This window comes from Dendrobates tinctorius, unplaced genomic scaffold (assembly GCF_039654945.1).
Source record: "Dendrobates tinctorius isolate UK_male_01 unplaced genomic scaffold, ASM3965494v1 ptg000272l, whole genome shotgun sequence".
Classification (NCBI taxonomy): domain Eukaryota; kingdom Metazoa; phylum Chordata; class Amphibia; order Anura; family Dendrobatidae; genus Dendrobates; species Dendrobates tinctorius.
In genome coordinates this window covers 11457426-11469631 of record NW_027361939.1, presented here as the reverse complement: position 1 = coordinate 11469631, position 12206 = coordinate 11457426, and the positions used below count along the sequence as shown (strand labels likewise).

Sequence of the window (12206 nt, the reverse complement as noted above, 5' to 3'; positions counted from 1 at the left end):
TGACTACTGAAGTAGTTGAATCGGTTCATGATTTGGTGGCGATTGCTTCACTCTTATGAGGAAAAAAAAATTTTTTGATTTTTTACCTTTGCTATCCATCCCCAGTGGCCTAATGGATAAGGCACTGGCCTCCTAAGCCAGGGATTGTGGGTTCGAGTCCCATCTGGGGTGCTTGTGGATTTCCCTTTCCAACAGCATCTCATGGAATGTTGATGATGCAGATGAAAACTGTTCTACTGGACGATTGTCTTGTTTTCTCGTGACTTAGTTCTTGCAAACCTCTGCCATTTAGAGCGATCCTTTCTATGTACTGAGAGAAGTGTTAACACGCAACAATATCGACTTTGTGTGGCGGAAAAGCCTAGCATCTTAATTGTTTTCATCTTCATTAATGCCCCGAATACCACAGAGTATATTTTCTAAGATATGGATATGCTTTCAACCACACAATGTTTGCAAATCTCAAAATATAAAAGAATAAGTGAAAAAAGTGAACCATTCTTGGAACATTTTTGACAATGGTTTTCCATATCATGTTCTTTATTAAAAAACAAAATGAGTAATCTTTCAATTTTCACCCTGGCCACTGGAGCTATTTTGGACTCGTACATCCTGTCGTTCTCGAGCAGTTTCACCTTAATGTCAGAGGTAGGGTTAGAAAGACTGACAACACCTCTGTACGCAGCTGTTAACACAGGATCTAGGAATCACAAAAGGTGATGTCACAGATGACCCTTTTGCCCCTGAATTCAGAAGAATTTTGGCAAACCCTCATTAGATGCTTCAATGCAAACTATAGCGTCAACGTGTGTTCATTGCAGCAAATGTACGAGCGCATTTCCTGAAAAAATCCCAGGATGTTTGAGTCTAAAAAGACCCAGCGCACAAATTTCTCATTTTTAAGAAAGATTGCGATATGGTAGAATACATATTGTCAAACATTATTATAACCCCCCGCCCAAACCTGTTGTAAGCAATAGTTAATTTCCTGAAGAACAATCCCCTTTCAAATGTCTCTTTTTTTGGAGAATTTATCCTTTCCATCCGTACCTTTATGTTTTCAGTGGTGCAATCGGTCAGCGCGCGGTACTTATAATGCAGTAACTGTTGAGCAATGCTGAGGTTTTGAGTTCGACTCTCACCTGGAGCATTCTTTTCTTGTCTTTCTTTAGTATTTTTGACTACTGAAGTAGTTGAATCGGTTCATAATTTGGTGGCGATTGCTTCACTCTTATGAGGAAAAAAAAATTTTTTGCTTTTTTACCTTTGCTATCCAGCCCCAGTGGCCTAATGGATAAGGCACTGGCCTCTTAAGCCAGGGATTGTGGGTTCGAGTCCCATCTGGGGTGCTTGTGGATTTCCCTTTCCAACAGCATCTCATGGAATGTTGATGGTGCAGATGAAAACTGTTCTACTGGACGATTGTCTTGTTTTCTCGTTACTTAGTTCTTGCGATCCTTTCTATGTACTGAGAGAAGTGTTAACACGCAACAGTATCGACTTTGTGTGGCGGAAAAGCCTAGCATCTTAATTGTTTTCATCTTCATTAATGCCCCTAATACCACAGAGTACATTTTCTAACATATGGATATGCTTTCAACCACACAATGTTTGCAAATCTCAAAATATAAAAGAATAAGTGAAAAAAGTGAACCATTTTTGGAACATTTTTGATAATGGTTTTCCATATCATGTTCTTTATTAAAAAACAAAATGAGTAATCTTTCAATTTTCACCCTGGCCACTGGAGCTATTTTGGACTCGTACATCCTGTCGTTCTCGAGCAGTTTCACCTTAATATGAGAGGTAGGGTTACAAAGACTGACAACACCTCTGTACGCAGCTGTTAACACAGGATCTAGAAATCACAAGAGGTGATGTCACACATGACCCTTTTGACCCTGAATTCAGAAGAATTTTGGCAAACCCTCATTAGATGCTTCAATGCAAACTATAGCGTCAACGTGTGTTCATTGCAGCAAATGTACGAGCGCATTTCCTGAAAAAATCCCAGGATGTTTGAGTCTAAAAAGACCCAGCGCACAAATTTCTCATTTTTAAGAAAGATTGCGATATGGTAGAATACATATTGTCAAACATTATTATAACCCCCCGCCCAAACCTGTTGTAAGCAATAGTTAATTTCCTGAAGAACAATCCCCTTTCAAATGTCTCTTTTTTTGGAGAATTTATCTTTTCCATCCGTACCTTCATGTCTCCAGTGGTGCAATCGGTCAGCGCGCGGTACTTATAATGCAGTAACTGTTGAGCAATGCTGAGGTTGTGAGTTCGACTCTCACCTGGAGCATTCTTTTCTTGTCTTTCTTTAGAATTTTTGACTACTGAAGTAGTTGAATCGGTTCATGATTTGGTGGCGATTGCTTCACTCTTATGAGGAAAAAAAAATTTTTTGATTTTTTACCTTTGTTATCCAGCCCCAGTGGCCTAATGGATAAGGCACTGGCCTCCTAAGCCAGGGATTGTGGGTTCGAGTCCCATCTGGGGTGCTTGTGGATTTCCCTTTCCAACAGCATCTCATGGAATGTTGATGATGCAGATGAAAACTGTTTTACTGGACGATTGTCTTGTTTTCTCGTGACTTAGTTCTTGCAAACCTCTGCCATTTAGAGCGATCCTTTCTATGTACTGAGAGAAGTGTTAACACGCAACAATATCGACTTTGTGTGGCGGAAAAGCCTAGCATCTTAATTGTTTTCATCTTCATTAATGCCCCGAATACCACAGAGTATATTTTCTAAGATATGGATATGCTTTCAACCACACAATGTTTGCAAATCTCAAAATATAAAAGAATAAGTGAAAAAAGTGAACCATTCTTGGAACATTTTTGACAATGGTTTTCCATATCATGTTCTTTATTAAAAAACAAAATGAGTAATCTTTCAATTTTCACCCTGGCCACTGGAGCTATTTTGGACTCGTACATCCTGTCGTTCTCGAGCAGTTTCACCTTAATGTCAGAGGTAGGGTTAGAAAGACTGACAACACCTCTGTACGCAGCTGTTAACACAGGATCTAGGAATCACAAAAGGTGATGTCACAGATGACCCTTTTGCCCCTGAATTCAGAAGAATTTTGGCAAACCCTCATTAGATGCTTCAATGCAAACTATAGCGTCAACGTGTGTTCATTGCAGCAAATGTACGAGCGCATTTCCTGAAAAAATCCCAGGATGTTTGAGTCTAAAAAGACCCAGCGCACAAATTTCTCATTTTTAAGAAAGATTGCGATATGGTAGAATACATATTGTCAAACATTATTATAACCCCCCGCCCAAACCTGTTGTAAGCAATAGTTAATTTCCTGAAGAACAATCCCCTTTCAAATGTCTCTTTTTTTGGAGAATTTATCTTTTCCATCCGTACCTTCATGTCTCCAGTGGTGCAATCGGTCAGCGCGCGGTACTTATAATGCAGTAACTGTTGAGCAATGCTGAGGTTGTGAGTTCGACTCTCACCTGGAGCATTCTTTTCTTGTCTTTCTTTAGTATTTTTGACTACTGAAGTAGTTGAATCGGTTCATGATTTGGTGGCGATTGCTTCACTCTTATGAGGAAAAAAAAATTTTTTGATTTTTTACCTTTGTTATCCAGCCCCAGTGGCCTAATGGATAAGGCACTGGCCTCCTAAGCCAGGGATTGTGGGTTCGAGTCCCATCTGGGGTGCTTGTGGATTTCCCTTTCCAACAGCATCTCATGGAATGTTGATGATGCAGATGAAAACTGTTCTACTGGACGATTGTCTTGTTTTCTCGTGACTTAGTTCTTGCAAACCTCTGCCATTTAGAGCGATCCTTTCTATGTACTGAGAGAAGTGTTAACACGCAACAATATCGACTTTGTGTGGCGGAAAAGCCTAGCATCTTAATTGTTTTCATCTTCATTAATGCCCCGAATACCACAGAGTATATTTTCTAAGATATGGATATGCTTTCAACCACACAATGTTTGCAAATCTCAAAATATAAAAGAATAAGTGAAAAAAGTGAACCATTCTTGGAACATTTTTGACAATGGTTTTCCATATCATGTTCTTTATTAAAAAACAAAATGAGTAATCTTTCAATTTTCACCCTGGCCACTGGAGCTATTTTGGACTCGTACATCCTGTCGTTCTCGAGCAGTTTCACCTTAATGTCAGAGGTAGGGTTAGAAAGACTGACAACACCTCTGTACGCAGCTGTTAACACAGGATCTAGGAATCACAAAAGGTGATGTCACAGATGACCCTTTTGCCCCTGAATTCAGAAGAATTTTGGCAAACCCTCATTAGATGCTTCAATGCAAACTATAGCGTCAACGTGTGTTCATTGCAGCAAATGTACGAGCGCATTTCCTGAAAAAATCCCAGGATGTTTGAGTCTAAAAAGACCCAGCGCACAAATTTCTCATTTTTAAGAAAGATTGCGATATGGTAGAATACATATTGTCAAACATTATTATAACCCCCCGCCCAAACCTGTTGTAAGCAATAGTTAATTTCCTGAAGAACAATCCCCTTTCAAATGTCTCTTTTTTTGGAGAATTTATCCTTTCCATCCGTACCTTTATGTCTCCAGTGGTGCAATCGGTCAGCGCGCGGTACTTATAATGCAGTAACTGTTGAGCAATGCTGAGGTTTTGAGTTCGACTCTCACCTGGAGCATTCTTTTCTTGTCTTTCTTTAGTATTTTTGACTACTGAAGTAGTTGAATCGGTTCATGATTTGGTGGCGATTGCTTCACTCTTATGAGGAAAAAAAAATTTTTTGATTTTTTTACCTTTGCTATCCAGCCCCAGTGGCCTAATGGATAAGGCACTGGCCTCCTAAGCCAGGGATTGTGGGTTCGAGTCCCATCTGGGGTGCTTGTGGATTTCCCTTTCCAACAGCATCTCATGGAATGTTGATGGTGCAGGTGAAAACTGTTCTACTGGACGATTGTCTTGTTTTCTTGTGACTTAGTTCTTGCAAACCTCTGCCATTTAGAGCGATCCTTTCTATGTACTGAGAGAAGTGTTAACACTAGTGTTGAGCATTCCGATACCGCAAGTATCGGGTATCGGCCGATACTTGCTGTATCGGAATTCCGATACCGACTTCCGATATTTTTTCAATATCGGAATTCGGCATCGGAATCGGAAGTTCAGTTGATTGACGGCCTGACGTCATCATGATGCGCGGTGTGTGCGCATCATGATGCGCCGTCATTTCGGGCCTTCCGGGGGTCTCTGCCGGCCTGCCGGGGGGCTGTGCCGGCCTGCCGGGGGGCTGTGTGGACTGCCCGGGGTCTGTACCGGCCTGCCGGGGGGCTGTGCCGGCCTGCCGGTGGTCTGTGCACCCTGTGGGGGTCTGTACCGGCCTGCCGGGGGGCTGTGCCGGCCTGCCGGGGGGCTGTGCTGATGTCCGGGGGTCTGTGCAAGCATCGTCCGATGGGACTACAAGTCCCATCGGGCGATGCCTGCTACCATGACAGTGATTGACACATTAGCCAATGATGGGACAGTAGTAGTCCCATCATCCGGCTAATGTGTTAAATGTTAAAAAAAAAAAAAAAAAAAAAAAATACTACATGCATGCTACATACATACTACATGCATGCTACATATATACTACATACATACTACATACATGCTACATACATACTGCATGCTACATACATACTACATACATACTACATACATACTACATACATACTACATACATGCTACATACATACTGCATGCTACATACATACTACATATATACTACATGCATGCTACATACATACTACATACTACATATATACTACATACTACATATATACTACATACATACTGCATGCTACATACATGCTACATACATACTACATACATACTACATACATACTACATGCATGCTACATGCATGCTACATGCATGCTACATACATACTACATGCATGCTACATGCATGCTACATGCATGCTACATACATACTACATGCATGCTACATACATACTACATATATACTACATGCATGCTACATGCATGCTACATGCATGCTACATACATACTACATGCATGCTACATACATACTACATATATACTACATGCATGCTACATACATACTACATGCTACATGCATGCTACATACATACCACATACATACTACATGCTACATACATACCACATATATACTACATACATACAATACATTCATACAATACATACATAGACATACAGTACATATAACATAGAGTAACATACTTACCAATACTTGTCACATTGTTCCCCGAAGCCATTGTCTATTCCGGGATAAATATTAACATAACAAACCACAAAAATACTCACCCACGATCCGAAGCAGTCCACGAGTGTGTCCCACGACGATCTTGGGTAGAGAACTGCAGCATCAGATGATGCTGCCGTTCTCTACGGGCTGCAGGAATCCAATGACGGAAGGTAGGTATCCTTCCGCACTGTATTCCTCCGCCACTTAAAAAAAAAAAGTCCCTAGTCTCACTTTATGCCATTGCTGTGTGGGAATTTCCCACACAGCAATGGCATAAAGTGAGACTAGGGACTTTTTTTTTTTTAAGTGGCGGAGGAATACAGTGCGGAAGGATACCTACCTTCCGTCATTGGATTCCTGCAGCCCGTAGAGAACGGCAGCATCATCTGATGCTGCAGTTCTCTACCCAAGATCGTCGTGGGACACACTCGTGGACTGCTTCGGATCGTGGGTGAGTATTTTTGTGGTTTGTTATGTTAATATTTATCCCGGAATAGACAATGGCTTCGGGGAACAATGTGACAAGTATTGGTAAGTATGTTACTCTATGTTATATGTACTGTATGTCTATGTATGTATTGTATGAATGTATTGTATGTATGTAGTATATATGTGGTATGTATGTAGCATGTAGTATGTATGTGGTATGTATGTAGCATGCATGTAGTATGTATGTAGCATGCATGTAGTATGTATGTAGTATGTATGTAGTATATATGTAGTATGTAGTATGAATGTAGTATATATGTAGTATGTATGTAGCATGTAGTATGTAGCATGCATGTAGTATATATGTAGTATGTATGTAGTATGTATGTAGCATGCATGTAGTATATATGTAGTATGTAGCATGTAGTATGTATGTAGCATGCATGTAGTATGTAGCATGTAGTATGTATGTAGCATGCATGTAGTATGTATGTAGTATGTATGTAGCATGCATGTAGTATGTATTTAGCATGTAGTATGTAGCATGCATGTAGTATATATGTAGTATGTAGCATGTAGTATGTATGTAGCATGCATGTAGTATATATGTGTTATGTATGTAGCATGTAGCATGCATGTAGTATGTATGTAGTATATATGTGGTATGTATGTAGCATGCAGTATGTATGTAGCATGCATGTAGAATATATGTAGTATGTATGTTGCATGTAGTATTTATGTAGTATGAATGTAGCATGTATGTAGTATGTAGTATGAATGTAGCATGTATGTAGTATGCATGTTGTATGTATGTAGCATGTAATTTTTTTTTTTACATTTAACACATTAGCCGGATGATGGGACTACTACTGTCCCATCATTGGCTAATGTGTCAATCACTGTCATGGTAGCAGGCATCGCCCGATGGGACTTGTAGTCCCATCGGACGATGCCTGCACAGACCCCCGGAGCCTGCACAGACCACCGGCAGGCCGGCACAGCCCCCCGGCAGGCCGGCACAGCCCCCCGGAGCCTGCACAGCCCCCCGGCAGGCCGGCACAGCCCCCCGGCAGGCCGGCACAGCCCCCCGGAGCCTGCACAGCCCCCCGGCAGGCCGGCACAGCCCCCCGGGCAGGCCGGCACAGCCCCCCGGAGCCTGCACAGACCACCGGCAGGCCGGCACAGACCACCGGAGCCTGCACAGACCCCCTGGCAGGCCGGCAAAGCCCCCCGAAAGGCCCGTACAGACCCCAGAGAGGCTGTACAAGGGCAGGAAAGGGTTTTTCTTATTCCGATACCGGAAGTCCCATAGACTTGAATGGGACTTCCGGTATCGGAATCGGCGATACCGATACTTTTTTTAAAGATCGGCCGATACCATCCGATACGATACTTTGAAGTATCGGACGGTATCGCTCAACTCTAGTTAACACGCAAAAGTATCGACTTTGTTTGGCGGAAAAGCCTAGCATCTTAATTGTTTTCATCTTCATTAATGCCCCGAATACCACAGAGTATATTTTCTAAGATATGGATATGCTTTCAACCACACAATGTTTGCAAATCTCAAAATATAAAAGAATAAGTGAAAAAAGTGAACCATTTTTGGAACATTTTTGACAATGGTTTTCCATATCATGTTCTTTATTAAAAAACAAAATGAGTAATCTTTCAATTTTCACCCTGGCCACTGGAGCTATTTTGGACTCGTACATCCTGTCGTTCTCGAGCAGTTTCACCTTAATATGAGAGGTAGGGTTACAAAGACTGACAACACCTCTGTACGCAGTTTTCAACCACACAATGTTTGCAAATCTCAAAATATAAAAGAATAAGTGAAAAAAGTGAACCATTTTTGGAACATTTTTGACAATGGTTTTCCATATCATGTTCTTTATTAAAAAACAAAATGAGTAATCTTTCAATTTTCACCCTGGCCACTGGAGCTATTTTGGACTCGTACATCCTGTCGTTCTCGAGCAGTTTCACCTTAATATGAGAGGTAGGGTTACAAAGACTGACAACACCTCTGTACACAGCTGTTAACACAGGATCTAGAAATCACAAGAGGTGATGTCACAGATGACCCTTTTGCCCCTGAATTCAGAAGAATTTTGGCAAACCCTCATTAGATGCTTCAATGCAAACTATAGCGTCAACGTGTGTTCATTGCAGCAAATGTACGAGCGAATTTCCTGAAAAAATCCCAGGATGTTTGAGTCTAAAAAGACCCAGCGCACAAATTTCTCATTTTTAAGAAAGATTGCGATATGGTAGAATACATATTGTCAAACATTATTATAACCCCCCGCCCAAACCTGTTGTAAGCAATAGTTAATTTCCTGAAGAACAATCCCCTTTCAAATGTCTCTTTTTTTTGGAGAATTTATCCTTTCCATCCGTCCGTGCATGACTCCAGTGGTGCAATCAGTCAGAGCGCTGCACTTATAAAGCAGTAACTGTTGAGCAATGCCGAGGTTATGAGTTCGACCCTCACCTCGAGCATTCTTTTCTTTTCTTGTCTTTCTTTAGTATTTTTGACTACTGAAGTAGTTGAATCGGTTCATGATTTGGTGGCGATTGCTTCACTCTTATGAGGAAAAAAAAATTTTTTTATTTTTTACCGTTGCTATCCAGCCCCAGTGGCCTAATGAATAATGCACTGGCCTCCTAAGCCAGGGATTGTGGGTTCGAGTCTCATCTGGGGTGCTTGTGGATTTCCCTTTCCAACAGCATCTCATGGAATGTTTATGGTGCAGGTGAAAACTGTTCTACTGGACGATTGTCTTGTTTTCTCGTGACTTAGTTCTTGCAAACCTCTGCCATTTAGAGCGATCCTTTCTATGTACTGAGAGAAGTGTTAACACGCAACAGTATCGACTTTGTGTGGCGGAAAAGCCTAGCATCTTAATTGTTTTCTTCTTCATTAATGCCCCGAATACCACAGAGTATATTTTCTAAGATATGGATATGCTTTCAACCACACAATGTTTGCAAATCTCAAAATATAAAAGAATAAGTGAAAAAAGTGAACCATTTTTGGAACATTTTTGACAATGGTTTTCCATATCATGTTCTTTATTAAAAAACAAAATGAGTAATCTTTCAATTTTCACCCTGGCCACTGGAGCTATTTTGGACTCGTACATCCTGTTGTTCTCGAGCAGTTTCACCTTAATGTCAGAGGTAGGGTTACAAAGACTGACAACACCTCTGTACGCAGCTGTTAACACAGGATCTAGGAATCACAAAAGGTGATGTCACAGATGACCCTTTTGCCCCTGAATTCAGAAGAATTTTGGCAAACCCTCATTAGATGCTTCAATGCAAACTATAGCGTCAACGTGTGTTCATTGCAGCAAATGTACGAGCGCATTTCCTGAAAAAATCCCAGGATGTTTGAGTCTAAAAAGACCCAGCGCACAAATTTCTCATTTTTAAGAAAGATTGCGATATGGTAGAATACATATTGTCAAACATTATTATAACCCCCCGCCCAAACCTGTTGTAAGCAATAGTTAATTTCCTGAAGAACAATCCCCTTTCAAATGTCTCTTTTTTTTGGAGAATTTATCCTTTCCATCTGTACCCGCATGGCTCCAGTGGTGCAATCGGTCAGCGTGCGGTACTTATAAAGCAGTAACTGTTGAGCAATGCCGAGGTTGTGAGTTCAACCCTCACCTGGAACTTTCTTGTCTTTCTTTAGTATTTTTGACTACTGAAGTAGTTGAATCGGTTCATGATTTGGTGGCGATTGCTTCACTCTTATGAGGAAAAAAATTTTTTTTGATTTTTTACCTTTGCTTTCCATCCCCAGTGGCCAAATGGATAAGGCACTGCCCTCCTCAGCCAGGGATTGTGGGTTCGAGTCCCATCTGGGGTGCTTGTGGATTTCCCTTTCCAACAGCTTCTCATGGAATGTTGATGATGCAGGTGAAAACTGTTCTACTCGACGATAGTCTTGTTTTCTCGTGACTTAGTTCTTGCAAAGCTCTGCCATTTAGAGTTATCCTTTCTATGTACTGAGAGAAGTGTTAACACGCAACAGTGTCGACTTTGTGTGGCGGAAAAGCCTAGCATCTTAATTGTTTTCATCTTCATTAATGCCACGAATACCACAGAGTATGTTTTCTAAGATATGGATATGCTTTCAACCACACATTGTTTGCAAATCTCAAAATATAAAAGAATAAGTGAAAAAAGTGAACCATTTTTGGAACATTTTTGACAATGGTTTTCCATATCATGTTCTTTATTAAAAAACAAAATGAGTAATCTTTCAATTTTCACCCTGGCCACTGGAGCTATTTTGGACTCGTACATCCTGTCGTTGTCGAGCAGTTTCACCTTAATGTCAGAGGTAGGGTTACAAAGACTGACAACACCTCTGTACGCAGCTGTTAACACAGGATCTAGGAATCATAAAAGGTGATGTCACAGATGACCCTTTTGCCCCTGAATTCAGAAGAATTTTGGCAAACCCTCATTAGATGCTTCAATGCAAACTATAGCGTCAACGTGTGTTCATTGCAGCAAATGTACGAGCGCATTTCGTGAAAAAATCCCAGGATGTTTGAGTCTAAAAAGACCCAGCGCACAAATTTCTCATTTTTAAGAAAGATTGCGATATGGTAGAATACATATTGTCAAACATTATTATAACCCCCCGCCCAAACCTGTTGTAAGCAATAGTTAATTTCCTGAAGAACAATCCCCTTTCAAATGTCTCTTTTTTTGGAGAATTTATCTTTTCCATCCGTACCTTCATGTCTCCAGTGGTGCAATCGGTCAGCGCGCGGTACTTATAATGCAGTAACTGTTGAGCAATGCTGAGGTTGTGAGTTCGACTCTCACCTGGAGCATTCTTTTCTTGTCTTTCTTTAGTATTTTTGACTACTGAAGTAGTTGAATCGGTTCATGATTTGGTGGCGATTGCTTCACTCTTATGAGGAAAAAAAAATTTTTTGATTTTTTACCTTTGCTATCCATCCCCAGTGGCCTAATGGATAAGGCACTGGCCTCCTAAGCCAGGGATTGTGGGTTCGAGTCCCATCTGGGGTGCTTGTGGATTTCCCTTTCCAACAGCATCTCATGGAATGTTGATGATGCAGATGAAAACTGTTCTACTGGACGATTGTCTTGTTTTCTCGTGACTTAGTTCTTGCAAACCTCTGCCATTTAGAGCGATCCTTTCTATGTACTGAGAGAAGTGTTAACACGCAACAATATCGACTTTGTGTGGCGGAAAAGCCTAGCATCTTAATTGTTTTCATCTTCATTAATGCCCCGAATACCACAGAGTATATTTTCTAAGATATGGATATTCTTTCAACCACACAATGTTTGCAAATCTCAAAATATAAAAGAATAAGTGAAAAAAGTGAACCATTCTTGGAACATTTTTGACAATGGTTTTCCATATCATGTTCTTTATTAAAAAACAAAATGAGTAATCTTTCAATTTTCACCCTGGCCACTGGAGCTATTTTGGACTCGTACATCCTGTCGTTCTCGAGCAGTTTCACCTTAA

General features: G+C 40.8%; 6 non-coding genes across 6 annotated transcripts; all 6 read left to right on the top strand.

Annotated features, from left to right (window-relative positions):
• Positions 1–98: 98 nt before the first annotated feature.
• Positions 99–171, top strand: TRNAR-CCU (transfer RNA arginine (anticodon CCU)). The gene has a single exon. It is a non-coding gene; the product is annotated as a tRNA-Arg (tRNA).
• A 2263-nt stretch (positions 172–2434) lies between these two features.
• Positions 2435–2507, top strand: TRNAR-CCU (transfer RNA arginine (anticodon CCU)). Its single transcript has one exon. It is a non-coding gene; the product is annotated as a tRNA-Arg (tRNA).
• Positions 2508–3612: 1105 nt separating this feature from the next.
• Positions 3613–3685, top strand: TRNAR-CCU (transfer RNA arginine (anticodon CCU)). The gene has a single exon. It is a non-coding gene; the product is annotated as a tRNA-Arg (tRNA).
• A 1106-nt stretch (positions 3686–4791) lies between these two features.
• Positions 4792–4864, top strand: TRNAR-CCU (transfer RNA arginine (anticodon CCU)). Its single transcript has one exon. It is a non-coding gene; the product is annotated as a tRNA-Arg (tRNA).
• A 5408-nt stretch (positions 4865–10272) lies between these two features.
• Positions 10273–10365, top strand: TRNAI-UAU (transfer RNA isoleucine (anticodon UAU)). The gene is given in 2 exon segments: positions 10273–10310; positions 10330–10365. It is a non-coding gene; the product is annotated as a tRNA-Ile (tRNA).
• A 1299-nt stretch (positions 10366–11664) lies between these two features.
• Positions 11665–11737, top strand: TRNAR-CCU (transfer RNA arginine (anticodon CCU)). The gene has a single exon. It is a non-coding gene; the product is annotated as a tRNA-Arg (tRNA).
• Positions 11738–12206: the final 469 nt, after the last annotated feature.